Here is a 17,500-nt window from a genome sequence, read left to right on the forward strand (position 1 = left end):
TAAAAAAAAAACATATGATCAAAAAAATGAAAAAGCTTACAGCACCTGGTATTCCCAGGCGGTCTCCCATCCAAGTACTAACCAGGCCCTAGCCTGCTTAGCTTCTGAGATCGGACAAGATCAGGCGTGTTCAGGGTGGTATGGCCATAAGCCATTATTGTGTGCAGACAGGGGCCTTTTAAAGATGTCATGCCCTTGATTCTGGCTGAATTTTTGGACATGTGAATATGTCTCTATATGATAAAAAAAAACATATGATCAAAAAAATGAAAACGCTTACAGCACCTGGTATTCCCAGGTGGTCTCCCATCCAAGTACTAACCAGGCCCGACCCTGCTTTGCTTCCGAGATCGGACGAGATCGGGCGTGTTCAGGGTGGTATGGCCGTAAGCCATTATTGTGTGCAGACAGGGGCCTTTTAAAGATGTCATGCCCTTGATTCTGGCTGAATTTGTGGACATGTGAATATGTCTCTCTATGATAAAAAAAACATATGATCAAAAAAATAAAAAAAGCTTACAGCATCTGGTATTCCCAGGCGGTCTCCCATTCAAGTACTAACCAGGCCCGACCCTGCTTAGCTTCTGAGATCGGACGAGATTGGGCGTGTTCAGGGTGGTATGGCCGTAAGCCATTATTGTGTGCAGAAAGGGGCCTTTTAAAGATGTCATGCCCTTGATTCTGGTTGAATTTTTGGACATGTGAATATGTCTCTATATGATAAAAAAAAAACATATGATCAAAAAAATGAAAAAGCTTACAGCACCTGGTATTCCCAGGCGGTCTCCCATCCAAGTACTAACCAGGCCCTACCCTGCTTAGCTTCCGAGATCGGACGAGATCAGGCGTGTTCAGGGTGGTATGGCCGTAAGCTGTTATTGTGTGCAGACAGGGGCCTTTTAAAGATCTCATGCCCTTGATTCTGGCTGAATTTTTGGACATGTGAATATGTCTCTATATGATAAAAAAAGAACATATGATCAAAAAAAATGAAAAAGCTTACAGCACCTGGTATTCCCAGGTGGTCTCCCATCCAAGTACTAACCAGGCCAGACGCTGCTTAGCTTCCGAGATCGGACAAGTTCAGGGTGGTATGTCCTTAAGCCATTATTGTGTGCAGACAGGGGCCTTTTAAAGATGTCATGCCCTTGATTCTGGCTGAATTTTTGGACATGTGAATATGTCTCTATATGATAAAAAAAACATATGATCAAAAAAATGAAAAAGCTTACAGCACCTGGTATTCCCAGGCGGTCTCCCATCTAAGTACTAACCAGGCCCGACCATGCTTAGCTTCCGAGATCGGACGAGTTCAGGGTGGTATGGCCGTAAGCCATTATTGTGTGCAGAAATGGGCCTTAACGATGTCATTCCCTTGATTCTGGCTGAATTTTTGGACATGTGAATATGTCTCTATTTGATCAAAAAAAAACATATGATCAAAAAAATGAAAAAGCTTACAGCACCTGGTATTCCCAGGCGGTCTCCCATCCAAGTACTAACCAGGCCTGACCTTGCTTAGCTTCCGAGATCGGAAGAGATCGGGCGTGTTCAGGGTGGTATGGCCATAAGCCATTATTGTGTGCAGACAGGGGCCTTTTAAAGATGTCATGCCCTTGATTCTGGCTGAATTTTTGGACATGTGAATATGTCTCTATATGATAAAAAAAACATATCATCAAAAAAATTAAAAAGCTTAGAGCACCTGGTATTCCCAGGCGGTCTCCCATCCAAGTACTAACCAGGCCCGACCCTGCTTAGCTTCCGAGATCGGACGAGAACGGTCGTGTTCAGGATGGTATGGCCATAAGCTGTTATTGTGTGCAGAAAGGGGCCTTTTAAAGATGTCATGCCCTTGATTCTGGCTGAATTTTTGGACATGTGAATATGTCTCTATATGATAAAAAAAAAACGTATGATCAAAAAAATGAAAAAGCTTACAGCACCTGGTATTCCCAGGTAGTCTCCCATCCAACTAGTAACCAAGCCCGACCCTGCTTAGCTTCCAAGATTGGATGAGTTCAGGGTTGTATGGCCGTAAGCCATTATTGTGTGCAGAAAGGGGCCTTTTAAAGATGTCATGCCCTTGATTCTGGCTGAATTTTTGGACATGTGAATATGTCTCTATATGATAAAAAAAAACATATGATCAAAAAAATGAAAAAGCTTACAGCACCTGGTATTCCCAGGCGGTCTCCCATTCAAGTACTAACCAGGCCCCACCCTGCTTAGCTTCCAAGATCGGATGAGTTCAGGGTGGTATGGCCATAAGCCATTATTGTGTGCAGAAAGGGGCCTTTTAAAGATGTCATGCTCTTGATTCTGGCTGAATTTTTGGACATGTGAATATGTCTCTATATGATAAAAAAAAAAACATATGATCAAAAAAATGAAGAAGCTTACAGCACCTGGTATTCCCAGGCTGTCTCCCATCCAAGTACTAACCTGGCCCGACCCTGCTTACCTTCTGAGATCGGACGAGTTCAGGGTTGTATGGCCGTAAGCCATTATTGTGTGCAGAAAGGGGCCTTTTAAAGATGTCATGCCCTTGATTCTGGCTGAATTTTTGGACATGTGAATATGTCTCTATATGATAAAAAAAAACATATGATCAAAAAAATGAAAAAGCTTACAGCACCTGGTATTCCCAGGCGGTCTCCCATCTAAGTACTAACCAGGCCCGACCCTGCTTAGCTTCCGAGATCGGATGAGTTCAGGGTGGTATGGCCGTAAGCCATTATTGTGTGCAGAAATGGGCCTTAAAGATGTCATGCCCTTGATTCTGGCTGAATTTTTGGACATGTGAATATGTCTCTATATGATAAAAAAAAAACATATGATCAAAAAAATGAAAAAGCTTACAGCACCTGGTATTCCCAGGCGGTCTCCCATCCAAGTACTAACCAGGCCCGACCCTGCTTAGCTTCCGAGATCGGGCGTGTTCAGGGTGGTATGGCCATAAGTCATTATTGTGTGCAGAAAGGGGCCTTTTAAAGATGTCATGCCCTTGATTCTGGCTGAATTTTTGGACATGTGAATATGTCTCTATATGATAAAAAAAAACATATCATCAAAAAAATGAAAAAGCTTACAGCACCTGGTATTCCCAGGCGGTCTCCCATCCAAGTACTAACCAGGCCCGACCCTGCTTAGCTTCCGAGATCGGACGAGATCGGGCGTGTTCAGGGTGGTATGGCCGTAAGCCATTATTGTATGCAGAAAGGGGCCTTTTAAAGATGTCATGCCCTTGATTCTGGCTGAATTTTTGGACATGTGAATATGTCTCTATATGATAAAAAAAAAACATATGATCAAAAAAATGAAAAAACTTACAGCACCTGGTATTCCCAGGCGGTCTCCCATCCAGGTACTAACCAGGCCATACCCTGCTTAGCTTCCGAGATCGGACGAGATCAGGCGTGTTCAGGGTGGTATGGCCGTAAGCCATTATTGTGTGCAGAGAGGGGCCTTTTAAAGATGTCATGCCCTTGATTCTGGCTGAATTTTTGGACATGTGAATATGTCTCTATATGATCAAAAAAAACGTATGATCAAAAAAATGAAAAAGCTTACAGCACCTGGTATTCCCAGGCAGTCTCCCATCCAACTAGTAACCAGGCCCGACCCTGCTTAGCTTCCAAGATTGGATGAGTTCAGGGTTGTATGGCCGTAAGCCATTATTGTGTGCAAAAAGGGGCCTTTTAAAGATGTCATGCCCTTGATTCTGGCTGAATTTTAGGACATGTGAATATGTCTCTATATGATAAAAAAAAACATATGATCAAAAAAATGAAAAAGCTTACAGCACCTGGTATTCCCAGGCGGTCTCCCATTCAAGTACTAACCAGGCCCCACCCTGCTTAGCTTCCAAGATCGGACGAGTTCAGGGTGGTATGGCCATAAGCCATTATTGTGTGCAGAAAGGGGCCTTTTAAAGATGTCATGCTCTTGATTCTGGCTGAATTTTTGGACATGTGAATATGTCTCTATATGATAAAAAAAAAAACATATGATCAAAAAAATGAAGAAGCTTACAGCACCTGGTATTCCCAGGCTGTCTCCTATCAAAGTACTAACCTGGCCCGACCCTGCTTACCTTCTGAGATCGGACGAGTTCAGGGTTGTATGGCCGTAAGACATTATTGTGTGCAGAAAGGGGCCTTTTAAAGATGTCATGCCCTTGATTCTGGCTGAATTTTTGGACATGTGAATATGTCTCTATATGATAAAAAAAAACATATGATCAAAAAAATGAAAAAGCTTACAGCACCTGGTATTCCCAGGCGGTCTCCCATCTAAGTACTAACCAGGCCCGACCCTGCTTAGCTTCCGAGATCGGATGAGTTCAGGGTGGTATGGCCGTAAGCCATTATTGTGTGCAGAAAGGGGCCTTTTAAAGATGTCATGCCCTTGATTCTGGCTGAATTTTTGGACATGTGAATATGTCTCTATATGATAAAAAAAAACATATCATCAAAAAAATGAAAAAGCTTACAGCACCTGGTATTCCCAGGCGGTCTCCCATCCAAGTACTAACCAGGCCCGACCCTGCTTAGCTTCTGAGATCGGACGAGATCGGGCGTGTTCAGGGTGGTATGGCCATAAGCCATTATTGTGTGCAGAAAGGAGCCTTTTAAAGATGTCATGCCCTTGATTCTGGCTGAATTTTTGGACATGTGAATATGTCTCTATATGAAAAAAAAAAAACATATGATCAAAAAAATGAAAAAGCTTACAGCACCTGGTATTCCCAGGCGGTCTCCCATCCAAGTACTAACCAGGCCTGACCTTGCTTAGCTTCCGAGATCGGGCGTGTTCAGGGTGGTATGGCCGTAAGCCATTATTGTGTGCAGACAGGGGACTTTTAAAGATGTCATGCCCTTGATTCTGGCTGAAGTTTTGAACATGTGAATATGTCTCTATATGATAAAAAAAAAACAAATGATCAAAAAAATGAAAAAACTTACAGCACCTGGCGGTCTCCCATCCAAGTACTAACCAGGCCCTACCCTGCTTAGCTTCCGAGATCGGACGAGATCAGGCGTGTTTTTTTTTTTATCTTTTATTATCAAAATTACAAAAACATTTATAATTCTTTCACATCATTTACAACAAATGTTATTATAATACATACACCCTCTAAATTAAACCTCCCCTCTGACGCAAACGGCACCCTAAAAACAATAAAAACATAGCATCAGAAAAAAAAACTCAAATCACCCCTGATACCCCCAACTCATGACAACTCTTCTGAGTCCCTCCCCCAAAGCAAACACCCCTCTGAAAACAAACCACAAAAACATACAAAAACCCCACAGTATTCTCAAAAAACCACTGAGAAAAAAAAAAACCCAAATCAAATCACCCATTTTCCCCATGACCAAAAAAGAAGCCCTCGTACCAAAAAAACCAAAAACAAAATAATTTAGACATCCCACATAATTCCCTCCTCGTTTACTCTACACACATTCGCACCTTCCACAAACATTCTCACAAACTCACTCTCATTCGCTATGTACAGTAATTTAAGATGTGCTTTCCATTCATTCACAAACATTCTCCACACATTCATTTTCTTACTTTCATACAGTGCATAATTCCTCCTGTTAAAAACCGCTTTTCTTGCAAAAGCCAAAATTATATTCATTACATTGTGATTTTTTTGTTTTGTTCCCACCCCCAACAACACCGACAATTCCCACCCCCTTTCATTCCAACACTCATTCTTACTGCATTTCCTCAACATTTCTCTTATTTTTCCCCAAAAATAAACCAATTCCCCACACGTAACAAACAAATGTATTAAATCCTCATCCGTACTTTCACATACACAACACTTTCTTTCATACCTCTCCTTATGGATCTGATGCAGGACGATGCAGGTGAAGATCCTCCTGTGCCTCAGTTTGAAATCTAGGTCAAATATTGCATGTGGTGTATGCGGAATGTTAATGTTCTTCCATATCATGTTGCTTGTTATGTCCGGGTATGTGTCTGTCCATTTTACTTCGGATGTGGGTTTCTGTATTCTATGTGTGATTGCGCACCTATACCAAATTTTTGTAGTGACATCTATAATGTTGTGTTTCTTCTCCCCTAGGCACAGGGAGATCCCCCCCACATCGTCCTGCATCACTCCCTCCTTCTCTTTGATTAATTTTTCCCATTCGCTCGACAAAGACAATTTTACATTTGCAAACACTCCCTCAATCACATCCTTTCTGCACACACACCCTTTATTTTTTAAACCCCTCACCACCATTTGTAAATCAAAATCCCCCCCACAGTTCAGTAAATCCCTTATTCTAATATATCCCGCTTTCGACATAGCTTCACACTTAATTACCCTCTCCCCATTTTTAAAATACGGGCTCGAGAGGAAGGGCAGTCGTAGCACTGACCCTCTCGTTCCGCACTCTGGTACAGTCCAGGATGAAACCTGATACCACGCACTGAGTACTTCCTGGAAAAACCGTGGCAAGTGTTTAAATGAATCCGGGTTATTGATCTGGTACAGGTTGTCCTCGTTGTAGAGTCCAAAACTGCACAGATATTGTTTGAAGTGGTTTTTCCAAACTACGTTCCGGTTCTGGTCCATAAATTTGCCTATCAATTTGACTCTTAGTGCTACTTTTTTTGTAAGTAAATCAATCAAAGCTAGCCCCCCCTGATCTTTAGCCCCTATTATTGTTTTGTGAGCTATACTCGCTGCTTTGTTTTTCCAAATAAAGTCCCTAATGGTCTTTGAAATCTCCTTAAAGGCCCAGTCCGGAAGCGTACAAGTACTCAGCGCATGATTCACTTTGGACAACACGAGAGCATTTGTTACGGCTACCCTTCCTCTCAACAATAGACCCCTCGCTTTCCACAAATTCAATGTTTTTTTAATTTTACCCACCACCTCTTTCCATGTTATATCATCACATTCATTCTCATTTTTCCCCATATTCACTCCCAACACTTTTCTTCTCTCACACACCGTTTTAAATCCCCACTTATTAACTAGATTGGATTCCTTACCTAGTAACATAATTTCTGACTTATTTTCATTTACTTTAGCCCCAGATGCTCTTTCATAAGTTTGTACATGTTTTAATATTAATTCTATATCCTCCTCTCCTTTTACCATTATATTCACGTCATCTGCATACTGTATTATTTTTACGTTTTCCTTACCTATACCTTTTATGTTTACGTCTTCCGATATCAGTGCTGCCAGCGGCTCTGGTACCAAGCTGTACAACAGCGCTGACATCGGACATCCTTGTCTCACTGACCTTGATATTTTAAAAGAATCAGTTAGTTCCCCGTTACATTTTATCTTGCTTTCCGCTCCTGTATACAACATATTTATCCATTCTCTCATTCTCTCTCCGAATCCAAACTTCTCTAACACCTTCCCCATGAACCCGTGATCTACTCTGTCAAAAGCTTTATTTAAATCAATCCCTAGCCATATTCCCCCCTCCCCTTCCATATCCCTGACCGTCTGTTTTATTGAAATGATTGAGTCTGCTATGTCTCTGTTTGGTATACTGTATGATTGTGTTTGTTCTATGATTGTTCCTATTACCTCCCTGATTCTATTGGCTATTGTTTTCGCTATGATTTTGTAGTCTGTGTTGAGTAGGCTGATTGGTCTGTAGTTGTCCAGATTTTTATTGTCCCCCTTGTTTTTGTAAAAAATAGTAACCACCCCTTCCCCTAAACTTTTTGGTATATGTTTCACTTTTTCCATATATTTACTCAATTTGTTCACCAAGGGCACCAGCTGCTCTTTGAAAGCTTGGTAGAATTCCGCAGTTAGGCCATCGCTCCCAGGACTTTTGTTTTTGTTTAACCCCTCTAAAGCACTTCTGATTTCTCCCTCTGTAAACTCACAATCACACCACATTTTATCGTCCTCGCTTAGTTTTTTCTTTAAGGCACCCAAAGCTCTGTTCACACTCACGCTATCACACTCCTGTCTCGAAAACAGGCTTTCATAATAGCCCTTTACTATTTCTAAAATTCCCTTTTTATCTGTCACACTTTTACCTGCTTCATTTAATAATTCGTTTATTTCTGTTCTTTTTTGTTTTTGTTTTTCCAGACCTAAAAAAAAGGCTGTACTCCTCTCCCCCTCATACATATATTGTATTTTACTCCTAATGGCTGCACCCCTACTCTTTTTAAGTTCAATCACTCCCAACTGTTCTTTTAAATGTATGTATTTTTCGACACCTACATTATCTACACTGTCAAGCGATGCTATTTCCTCACTTAGTTGTTTTCTCAAATTCTCTTCCTTTCTATTTTCTCTCCACTTTTTCTCTTTACTATAATTGATACACTTTTTTTTAATTCTGACTTTTACACTATCCCACCACACATTCATATCTTCACTCTCATTCCACTCATATCCCACATCATTCAACAATCTTTCCATACTTTTCACAAACATTCCATCATCCAGCAAGCTTGCATTAAAGCACCATATCCCTCCTTTACGTACATTCGTTTCTTTTCTAAACGTGATTTCTATTCCAGCGTGATCGCTCCACATATTAGTTTTATATTCAACTTCTTTAATCCACCTCACTACCTCGCATGTCACCAAAGCATAATCTATTCTAGATTGTTTTAATCTATTTAGTACAATTTGTCTCCTGGAGAACACCCTCTCCCATGGATGTAGCAATCTCCAAATATCAATGCATTGTTTCGTTATCATTATATCTTTAAGTGTCCCCCTGCTCACATCCCCCTTAAACACATTATTTTTTGACACATCGGTGGGTGTCATCGCCACATTAAAGTCACCGATTATTATACAATTCCTTTCCCACCATTTGCTTATTGCAATGAAGAACGTTTTCCTTTCTTTTTCTCCATTCGGTGCATATATATTTATGATTCTTATATTTTTCGTTTCATACACACAGTCTATTACTATTATTCTTCCTTCTTTGTCTCCATAAACCAAATTTACCCCTGTTACCCGACCCGTTTTGACTAAAACCGCCACTCCTCTCGCCCTCGACGTGCCATTGGAGCAGAAAATATGGCCCACAAAGTCTTTTTTTATGTCTTCCACCTGGTCTCCTGCAGGCACAAAACGTCATTCTGCAAGGAAAGAATCGCATGTCTTTTTTCTTTGTTCCTTAGTCCATTCACGTTAATCGAAAATAAATTAAAGGCCATTATCATAAAAATAAAAACAAAAAAAACGGATTTACAGGGGTTATTGTCAGTCATTATTTGTCCTTACATTTCAATTTTTTCACCAACTTTTTTCGTTGTCCAAGACTTAGTCTTTTTTGCGCACTCGCCAGTTCACCCACATCCATTTCGCTGCCCGTTTCATTGGGAATGGTGCTTTTACCCGTATTATTTAGCGTGATTTTTCTCCCTCCCGCCTGTCCAACACCACTCTCAGGCATCTCCCTCCCCTCTGTGCTCATGCTTACCCCCGGGTCTTCTGCCACGTCCCTTCCGTCTCCTTTTTTCCCTCTCTCGCTCGTTTTTCGCTGCTTCTGCTGTCCTCCCTCTCCAGCCAGCTCCGGCGTCTCCAGCTCGCACTCTGACGCCCGTTCTCCTCCGCTCTCTCTGCTCTGCTCCATTTCTCCGTCACTGTTCTCGTCTTCTCTGATCTCCTTCCTGCTTGCTCCGATCACCTCCTTCTCCTCCGCCTCCTCCTCGTACACCTCCTCCGCCTCGTCTTCATCCTCGTACACCTCCTCCACCTCGTTCTTGCTCTCCTCTCCGTTCTCACACTCACATTCATTTTCTCTTTTTTTACAGTTTGTGCATTTTGTGCTGTTCGCGCTGCACTCTCGCGCAAAGTGTCCCTGCACCCCACAGTTGTGGCACATAAATTCTGGACACTCTCTCAGGATGTGTCCCGGCTGGATGCACATCCTGCACACTTTTTGTTGTCTATCATGTATTACTCTAAAGTATTCGTTCCCCATCACAGTGTTAAACTTTGTGGAGTAAGGGAGTGACTGTACCTGGTCATTAAATCTGACCCGGACAAACCTCGTTCCGCCAGCTATCATTGTTCCAGGCCACATTCTGCGTTTTATTGGTGATGTCGGTTTCACTCCCCATCCCGTCAGCTTCCAAACTATTTCTTCATCTGTGATATACGCTGGCAGGTTTAAAAAAGACACCACCAGCTCATCATTATTTAGTTCTCTCGCCACGACTCTGGTCTCTCCGATCTTAAATCCATCCAGCAGCCTTTCCTTTCCTTTAATGTTGCTCACCGTCACCTCCAGTTTTTCAGGTCCCAGGGTTCTGCACGCCAGCAGGCCCCCACAGATCATTTTTATGTTGCTCATGACGTGATTTAGAGGAACTTTGTCTCCCACCATTTCAATGTTTAGTGTTAGTTTTCTCTCAAAAGACACTTTTGCTTCCTCTTTTTCTGCTCTCTCGCCACCTCTCCCATTCTCTGCATGCGGAGCAATCAGCCCGCCGCTCCTCTCTCTTCCTCTCTCTCTGTCATCCATTCCGTTCCCTGTTTCATTTGCCGTTTTCATCCGTCCTTTTTGTCCGTCGTTCTTCTCGTTGTCGTTTAATCCATTCCTTTGTTTCAGTGCCATGTTTGTTTGTTCACGTTGTTGTCCGTTCTCTTTTCCTTTTTCCATCTCTCCAGTCCGTGGTCCTGTCATCTTTGTGATCCGTCCGTGTGAGTTTGCTCGCGACATACGAGCAAACATTCACAAAAAACAAAAATTCTTCACAAAATTGTGGAAAAAAAACAGGAAAAAAGGTGAAAAGAAAAACGATCCCCCTAACAGTCAGTGACTGCTGGGGGACATTCACTCACAATCTGAGGTATTTAAATAAATCCAAAGCGCATCCAAAAAACAAACAAATTAGTCCAGCTGTCCTGCTCAGTACTGACACGTCAGCTCTCCTTCAGCACCACACAAACTCTGACAGCAAAAGGGGCGTGTTCAGGGTGGTATGGCCATAAGCCATTATTGTGTGCAGAAAGGGGACTTTTAAAGATGTCATGCCCTTGATTCTGGCTGAATTTTTGGACATGTGAATATGTCTCTATATGAAAAAAAAAAAACATATGATCAAAAAAATGAAAAAGCTTACAGCACCTGGTATTCCCAGGCGGTCTCCCATCCAAGTACTAACCAGGCCTGACCTTGCTTAGCTTCCGAGATCGGGCGTGTTCAGGGTGGTATGGCCGTAAGCCATTATTGTGTGCAGACAGGGGCCTTTTAAAGATGTCATGCCCTTGATTCTGGCTGAATTTTTGGACATGTGAATATGTCTCTATATGATAAAAAAAACATATGATCAAAAAAAATGAAAAAGCTTACAGCACCTGGTATTCCCAGGCGGTCTCCCATTCAAGTACTAACCAGGCCCTACCCTGCTTAGCTTCCGAGATCGGACGAGATCAGGCGTGTTCAGGGTGGTATGGCTGTAAGCCATTATTGTGTGCAGAAAGGGGCCTTTTAAAAATGTCATGCCCTTGATTCTGGCTGAATTTTTGGACATGTGAATATGTCTCTGTATGATAAAAAAAACATATGATAAAAAAAAATGAAAAAGCTTACAGCACCTGGTATTCCCAGGCGGTCTCCCATCCAAGTACTAACCAGGACCGACCCTGCTTAGCTTCCGAGATCTGACGAGATCGGGCGTGTTCAGGGTGGTATGGCCGTAAGCCATTATTGTGTGCAGAAAGGGGCCTTTTAAAGATGTCATGCCCTTGATTCTGGCTGAATTTTTGGACATGTGAATATGTCTCTATATGATAAAAAAAAACATATGATCAAACAAAATGAAAAAGCTTACAGCACCTGGTATTCCCAGGCGGTCTCCCATCCAAGTACTAACCAGGCCCGACCCTGCTTAGCTTCTCAGATTGGACGCGATCGGGCGTGTTCAGGGCGGTATGGCCGTAAGCCATTATTGTGTGCAGAAAGGGGCCTTTTAAAGATGTCATGCCCTTGATTCTGGCTGAATTTTTGGACATGTGAATATGTCTCTATATGATAAAAAAAAACATATGATCAAAAAAATGACAAAGCTTACAGCACCTGGTATTCCCAGGCGGTCTCCCATCCAAGTACTAACCAGGCCCGACCCTGCATAGCTTCCGAGATCGGACGAGATCGGGCGTGTTCAGGATGGTATGGCCGTAAGCCATTATTGTGTGCAGAAAGGGGCCTTTTAAAGATGTCATGCCCTTGATTCTGGCTAAATTTTTGGACATGTGAATATGTCTCTATATGATAAAAAAAAAACATATGATCAAAAAAATGAAAAAGCTTACAGCGTCTGGTATTCCCAGGCGGTCTCCCATCCAAGTACTAACCAGGCCCTACCCTGCTTAGCTTCCGAGATCGGACGAGATCAGGCGTGTTTTTTTTTTTTTTATCTTTTATTATCAAAATTACAAAAACATTTATAATTCTTTCACATCATTTACAACAAATGCTATTACAATACATACACCCTCTAAATTAAACCTCCCCTCTGACGCAAACGGCACCCTAAAAACAATAAAAACATAGCATCAGGAAAAAAAACTCAAACCACCCCTGATACCCCCAACTCATGACAACTCTTCTGAGTCCCTCCCCCAAAGCAAACACCCCTCTGAAAACAAACCACAAAAACATACAAAAACCCCACAGTATTCTCAAAAAACCACTGAGAAAAAAAAAACCACCAAATCAAATCACCCATTTTCCCCATGACCAAAAAAGAAGCCCTCGTACCAAAAAAACAAAAACAAAATAATTTAGACATCCCACATAATTCCCTCCTCATTTACTCTACACACATTCGCACCTTCCACAAACATTCTCACAAACTCACTCTCATTCGCTATGTACAACAATTTAAGATGTGCTTTCCATTCATTCACAAACATTCTCCACACATTCATTTTCTTACTTTCATAGAGTGCATAATTCCTTCTGTTAAAAACCGCTTTTCTTGCAAAAGCCAAAATTATATTCATTACATTGTGATTTTTTTGTTTTGTTCCCACCCCCAACAACACCGACAATTCCCACCCCCTTTCATTCCAACACTCATTCTTACTGCATTTCCCCAACATTTCTCTTATTTTTCCCCAAAAATAAACCAATTCCCCACACGTAACAAACAAATGTATTAAATCCTCATCCGTACTTTCACATACACAACACTTTCTTTCATACCTCTCCTTATGGATCTGATGCAGGACGATGCAGGTGAAGATCCTCCTGTGCCTCAGTTTGAAATCTAGGTCAAATATTGCATGTGGTGTATGCGGAATGTTAATGTTCTTCCATATCATGTTGCTTGTTATGTCCGGGTATGTGTCTGTCCATTTTACTTCGGATGTGGGTTTCTGTATTCTATGTGTGATTGCGCACCTATACCAAATTTTTGTAGTGACATCTGTAATGTTGTGTTTCTTCTCCCCTAGGCACAGGGAGATCCCCCCCACATCGTCCTGCATCACTCCCTCCTTCTCTTTGATTAATTTTTCCCATTCGCTCGACAAAGACAATTTTACATTTGCAAACACTCTCTCAATCACATCCTTTCTGCACACACACCCTTTATTTTTTAAACCCCTCACCACCATTTGTAAATCAAAATCCCCCCCACAGTTCAGTAAATCCCTTATTCTAATATATCCCGCTTTCGACATAGCTTCACACTTAATTACCCTCTCCCCATTTTTAAAATACGGGCTCGAGAGGAAGGGCAGTCGTAGCACTGACCCTCTCGTTCCGCACTCTGGTACAGTCCAGGATGAAACCTGATACCACGCACTGAGTACTTCCTGGAAAAACCGTGGCAAGTGTTTAAATGAATCCGGGTTATTGATCTGGTACAGGTTGTCCTCGTTGTAGAGTCCAAAACTGCACAGATATTGTTTGAAGTGGTTTTTCCAAACTACGTTCCGGTTCTGGTCCATAAATTTGCCTATCAATTTGACTCTTAGTGCTACTTTTTTTGTAAGTAAATCAATCAAAGCTAGCCCCCCCTGATCTTTAGCCCCTATTATTGTTTTGTGAGCTATACTTGCTGCTTTGTTTTTCCAAATAAAGTCCCTAATGGTCTTTGAAATCTCCTTAAAGGCCCAGTCCGGAAGCGTACAAGTACTCAGCGCATGATTCACTTTGGACAACACGAGAGCATTTGTTACGGCTACCCTTCCTCTCAACAATAGACCCCTCGCTTTCCACAAATTCAATGTTTTTTTAATTTTACCCACCACCTCTTTCCATGTTACATCATCACATTCATTCTCATTTTTCCCCATATTCACTCCCAACACTTTTCTTCTCTCACACACCGTTTTAAATCCCCACTTATTAACTAGATTGGATTCCTTACCTAGTAACATAATTTCTGACTTATTTTCATTTACTTTTGCCCCAGATGCTCTTTCATAAGTTTGTACATGTTTTAATATCAATTCTATATCCTCCTCTCCTTTTACCATTATATTCACGTCATCTGCATACTGTATTATTTTTACGTTTTCCTTACCTATACCTTTTATGTTTACGTCTTCCGATATCAGTGCTGCCAGCGGCTCTGCTACCAAGCTGTACAACAGCGCTGACATCGGACATCCTTGTCTCACTGACCTTGATATTTTAAAAGAATCAGTTAGTTCCCCGTTACATTTTATCTTGCTTTCCGCTCCTGTATACAACATATTTATCCATTCTCTCATTCTCTCCCCGAATCCAAACTTCTCTAACACCTTCCCCATGAACCCGTGATCTACTCTGTCAAAAGCTTTATTTAAATCAATCCCTAGCCATATTCCCCCCTCCCCTTCCATATCCCTGACCGTCTGTTTTATTGAAATGATTGAGTCTGCTATGTCTCTGTTTGGTATACTGTATGATTGTGTTTGTTCTATGATTGTTCCTATTACCTCCCTGATTCTATTGGCTATTGTTTTCGCTATGATTTTGTAGTCTGTGTTGAGTAGGCTGATTGGTCTGTAGTTGTCCAGATTTTTATTGTCCCCCTTGTTTTTGTAAAAAATAGTAACCACCCCTTCCCCTAAACTTTTTGGTATATGTTTCACTTTTTCCATATATTTACTCAATTTGTTCACCAAGGGCACCAGCTGCTCTTTGAAAGCTTGGTAGAATTCCGCAGTTAGGCCATCGCTCCCAGGACTTTTGTTTTTGTTTAACCCCTCTAAAGCACTTCTGATTTCTCCCTCTGTAAACTCACAATCACACCACATTTTATCGTCCTCGCTTAGTTTTTTCTTTAAGGCACCCAAAGCTCTGTTCACACTCACGCTATCACACTCCTGTCTCGAAAACAGGCTTTCATAATAGCCCTTTACTATTTCTAAAATTCCCTTTTTATCTGTCACACTTTTACCTGCTTCATTTAATAATTCGTTTATTTCTGTTCTTTTTTGTTTTTGTTTTTCCAGACCTAAAAAAAAGGCTGTACTCCTCTCCCCCTCATACATATATTGTATTTTACTCCTAATGGCTGCACCCCTACTCTTTTTAAGTTCAATCACTCCCAACTGTTCTTTTAAATGTATGTATTTTTCGACATCTACATTATCTACACTGTCAAGCGATGCTATTTCCTCACTTAGTTGTTTTCTCAAATTCTCTTCCTTTCTATTTTCTCTCCACTTTTTCTCTTTACTATAATTGATACACTTTTTTTTAATTCTGACTTTTACACTATCCCACCACACATTCATATCTTCACTCTCATTCCACTCATATCCCACATCATTCAACAATCTTTCCATACTTTTCACAAACATTCCATCATCCAGCAAGCTTGCATTAAAGCACCATATCCCTCCTTTACGTACATTCGTTTCTTTTCTAAACGTGATTTCTATTCCAGCGTGATCGCTCCACATATTAGTTTTATATTCAACTTCTTTAATCCACCTCACTACCTCGCATGTCACCAAAGCATAATCTATTCTAGATTGTTTTAATCTATTCAGTACAATTTGTCTCCTGGAGAACACCCTCTCCCATGGATGTAGCAATCTCCAAATATCAATGCATTGTTTCGTTATCATTATATCTTTAAGTGTCCCCCTGCTCACATCCCCCTTAAACACATTATTTTTTGACACATCGGTGGGTGTCATCGCCACATTAAAGTCACCGATTATTATACAATTCCTTTCCCACCATTTGCTTATTGCAATGAAGAATGTTTTCCTTTCTTTTTCTCCATTCGGTGCATATATATTTATGATTCTTATATTTTTCGTTTCATACACACAGTCTATTACTATTATTCTTCCTTCTTTGTCTCCATAAACCAAATTTACCCCTGTTACCCGACCCGTTTTGACTAAAACCGCCACTCCTCTCGCCCTCGACGTGCCATTGGAGCAGAAAATATGGCCCACAAAGTCTTTTTTTATGTCTTCCACCAGGGAATCATCCCACCTGGTCTCCTGCAGGCACAAAACGTCATTCTGCAAGGAAAGAATCGCATGTCTTTTTTCTTTGTTCCTTAGTCCATTCACGTTTATCGAAAATAAATTAAAGGCCATTATCATAAAAATAAAAACAAAAAAAACGGATTTACAGGGGTTATTGTCAGTCATTATTTGTCCTTACATTTCAATTTTTTCACCAACTTTTTTCGTTGTCCAAGACTTAGTCTTTTTTGCGCACTCGCCAGTTCACTCACATCCATTTCGCTGTCCGTTTCATTGGGACTGGTGCTTTTACCCGTATTATTTAGCGTGATTTTTCTCCCTCCCGCCTGTCCAACACCACTCTCAGGCATCTCCCTCCCCTCTGTGCTCATGCTTACCCCCGGGTCTTCTGCCACGTCCCTTCCGTCTCCTTTTTTCCCTCTCTCCACAAAGTTTAACACTGTGATGGGGAACGAATACTTTAGAGTAATACATGATAGACAACAAAAAGTGTGCAGGATGTGCATCCAGCCGGGACACATCCTGAGAGAGTGTCCAGAATTTATGTGCCACAACTGTGGGGTGCAGGGACACTTTGCGCGAGAGTGCAGCGCGAACAGCACAAAATGCACAAACTGTAAAAAAAGAGAAAATGAATGTGAGTGTGAGAACGGAGAGGAAAGCAAGAACGAGGTGGAGGAGGTGTACGAGGATGAAGACGAGGCGGAGGAGGTGTACGAGGAGGAGGCGGAGGAGAAGGAGGTGATCGGAGCAAGCAGGAAGGAGATCAGAGAAGACGAGAACAGTGACGGAGAAATGGAGCAGAGCGGAGAGAGCGGAGGAGAACGGGCGTCAGAGTGCGAGCTGGAGACGCCGGAGCTGGCTGGAGAGGGAGGACAGCAGAAGCAGCGAAAAACGAGCGAGTAAGGGAGTGACTGTACCTGGTCATTAAATCTGACCCGGACAAACCTCGTTCCGTCAGCTATCATTGTTCCAGGCCACATTCTGCGTTTTATTGGTGATGTCGGTTTCACTCCCCATCCCGTCAGCTTCCAAACTATTTCTTCATCTGTGATATACGCTGGCAGGTTTAAAAAA

General features: G+C 41.7%; 13 non-coding genes and 12 pseudogenes across 13 annotated transcripts; all 25 read right to left on the bottom strand.

Moving 5' to 3' along the window:
• Nucleotides 1–33: 33 nt before the first annotated feature.
• On the bottom strand, nt 34–152 carry LOC132961401 (5S ribosomal RNA). The gene has a single exon (XR_009667765.1). It is a non-coding gene; the product is annotated as a 5S ribosomal RNA (ribosomal RNA).
• A 121-nt stretch (nt 153–273) lies between these two features.
• LOC132961119 (5S ribosomal RNA) lies at nt 274–392 on the bottom strand. The gene has a single exon (XR_009667498.1). It is a non-coding gene; the product is annotated as a 5S ribosomal RNA (ribosomal RNA).
• A 121-nt stretch (nt 393–513) lies between these two features.
• Nucleotides 514–632, bottom strand: LOC132961546 (5S ribosomal RNA). Its single transcript, XR_009667906.1, has one exon. It is a non-coding gene; the product is annotated as a 5S ribosomal RNA (ribosomal RNA).
• Nucleotides 633–754: 122 nt separating this feature from the next.
• Nucleotides 755–873, bottom strand: LOC132961537 (5S ribosomal RNA). The gene has a single exon (XR_009667897.1). It is a non-coding gene; the product is annotated as a 5S ribosomal RNA (ribosomal RNA).
• A 352-nt stretch (nt 874–1,225) lies between these two features.
• On the bottom strand, nt 1,226–1,334 carry LOC132960829 (5S ribosomal RNA; annotated as a pseudogene).
• A 120-nt stretch (nt 1,335–1,454) lies between these two features.
• On the bottom strand, nt 1,455–1,573 carry LOC132961438 (5S ribosomal RNA). Its single transcript, XR_009667801.1, has one exon. It is a non-coding gene; the product is annotated as a 5S ribosomal RNA (ribosomal RNA).
• A 120-nt stretch (nt 1,574–1,693) lies between these two features.
• On the bottom strand, nt 1,694–1,812 carry LOC132961556 (5S ribosomal RNA). Its single transcript, XR_009667912.1, has one exon. It is a non-coding gene; the product is annotated as a 5S ribosomal RNA (ribosomal RNA).
• A 122-nt stretch (nt 1,813–1,934) lies between these two features.
• Nucleotides 1,935–2,043, bottom strand: LOC132961079 (5S ribosomal RNA; annotated as a pseudogene).
• A 121-nt stretch (nt 2,044–2,164) lies between these two features.
• LOC132960838 (5S ribosomal RNA) lies at nt 2,165–2,273 on the bottom strand (annotated as a pseudogene).
• Nucleotides 2,274–2,396: 123 nt separating this feature from the next.
• Nucleotides 2,397–2,505, bottom strand: LOC132960990 (5S ribosomal RNA; annotated as a pseudogene).
• Nucleotides 2,506–2,626: 121 nt separating this feature from the next.
• Nucleotides 2,627–2,735, bottom strand: LOC132960728 (5S ribosomal RNA; annotated as a pseudogene).
• A 120-nt stretch (nt 2,736–2,855) lies between these two features.
• Nucleotides 2,856–2,964, bottom strand: LOC132960697 (5S ribosomal RNA; annotated as a pseudogene).
• A 121-nt stretch (nt 2,965–3,085) lies between these two features.
• LOC132960818 (5S ribosomal RNA) lies at nt 3,086–3,204 on the bottom strand. Its single transcript, XR_009667460.1, has one exon. It is a non-coding gene; the product is annotated as a 5S ribosomal RNA (ribosomal RNA).
• Nucleotides 3,205–3,326: 122 nt separating this feature from the next.
• On the bottom strand, nt 3,327–3,445 carry LOC132961404 (5S ribosomal RNA). The gene has a single exon (XR_009667768.1). It is a non-coding gene; the product is annotated as a 5S ribosomal RNA (ribosomal RNA).
• A 121-nt stretch (nt 3,446–3,566) lies between these two features.
• On the bottom strand, nt 3,567–3,675 carry LOC132961040 (5S ribosomal RNA; annotated as a pseudogene).
• Nucleotides 3,676–3,796: 121 nt separating this feature from the next.
• LOC132960895 (5S ribosomal RNA) lies at nt 3,797–3,905 on the bottom strand (annotated as a pseudogene).
• Nucleotides 3,906–4,028: 123 nt separating this feature from the next.
• On the bottom strand, nt 4,029–4,137 carry LOC132961059 (5S ribosomal RNA; annotated as a pseudogene).
• Nucleotides 4,138–4,258: 121 nt separating this feature from the next.
• LOC132960729 (5S ribosomal RNA) lies at nt 4,259–4,367 on the bottom strand (annotated as a pseudogene).
• A 121-nt stretch (nt 4,368–4,488) lies between these two features.
• Nucleotides 4,489–4,607, bottom strand: LOC132961244 (5S ribosomal RNA). The gene has a single exon (XR_009667616.1). It is a non-coding gene; the product is annotated as a 5S ribosomal RNA (ribosomal RNA).
• A 122-nt stretch (nt 4,608–4,729) lies between these two features.
• Nucleotides 4,730–4,838, bottom strand: LOC132960796 (5S ribosomal RNA; annotated as a pseudogene).
• Nucleotides 4,839–11,090: 6,252 nt separating this feature from the next.
• LOC132960797 (5S ribosomal RNA) lies at nt 11,091–11,199 on the bottom strand (annotated as a pseudogene).
• Nucleotides 11,200–11,320: 121 nt separating this feature from the next.
• Nucleotides 11,321–11,439, bottom strand: LOC132961126 (5S ribosomal RNA). Its single transcript, XR_009667505.1, has one exon. It is a non-coding gene; the product is annotated as a 5S ribosomal RNA (ribosomal RNA).
• A 121-nt stretch (nt 11,440–11,560) lies between these two features.
• On the bottom strand, nt 11,561–11,679 carry LOC132961154 (5S ribosomal RNA). Its single transcript, XR_009667532.1, has one exon. It is a non-coding gene; the product is annotated as a 5S ribosomal RNA (ribosomal RNA).
• Nucleotides 11,680–11,801: 122 nt separating this feature from the next.
• LOC132960670 (5S ribosomal RNA) lies at nt 11,802–11,920 on the bottom strand. The gene has a single exon (XR_009667438.1). It is a non-coding gene; the product is annotated as a 5S ribosomal RNA (ribosomal RNA).
• Nucleotides 11,921–12,041: 121 nt separating this feature from the next.
• Nucleotides 12,042–12,160, bottom strand: LOC132961293 (5S ribosomal RNA). The gene has a single exon (XR_009667661.1). It is a non-coding gene; the product is annotated as a 5S ribosomal RNA (ribosomal RNA).
• Nucleotides 12,161–17,500: the final 5,340 nt, after the last annotated feature.

Source organism: Labrus mixtus, unplaced genomic scaffold (assembly GCF_963584025.1).
Source record: "Labrus mixtus unplaced genomic scaffold, fLabMix1.1 SCAFFOLD_30, whole genome shotgun sequence".
NCBI classification, from domain to species: Eukaryota; Metazoa; Chordata; class Actinopteri; order Labriformes; family Labridae; genus Labrus; species Labrus mixtus.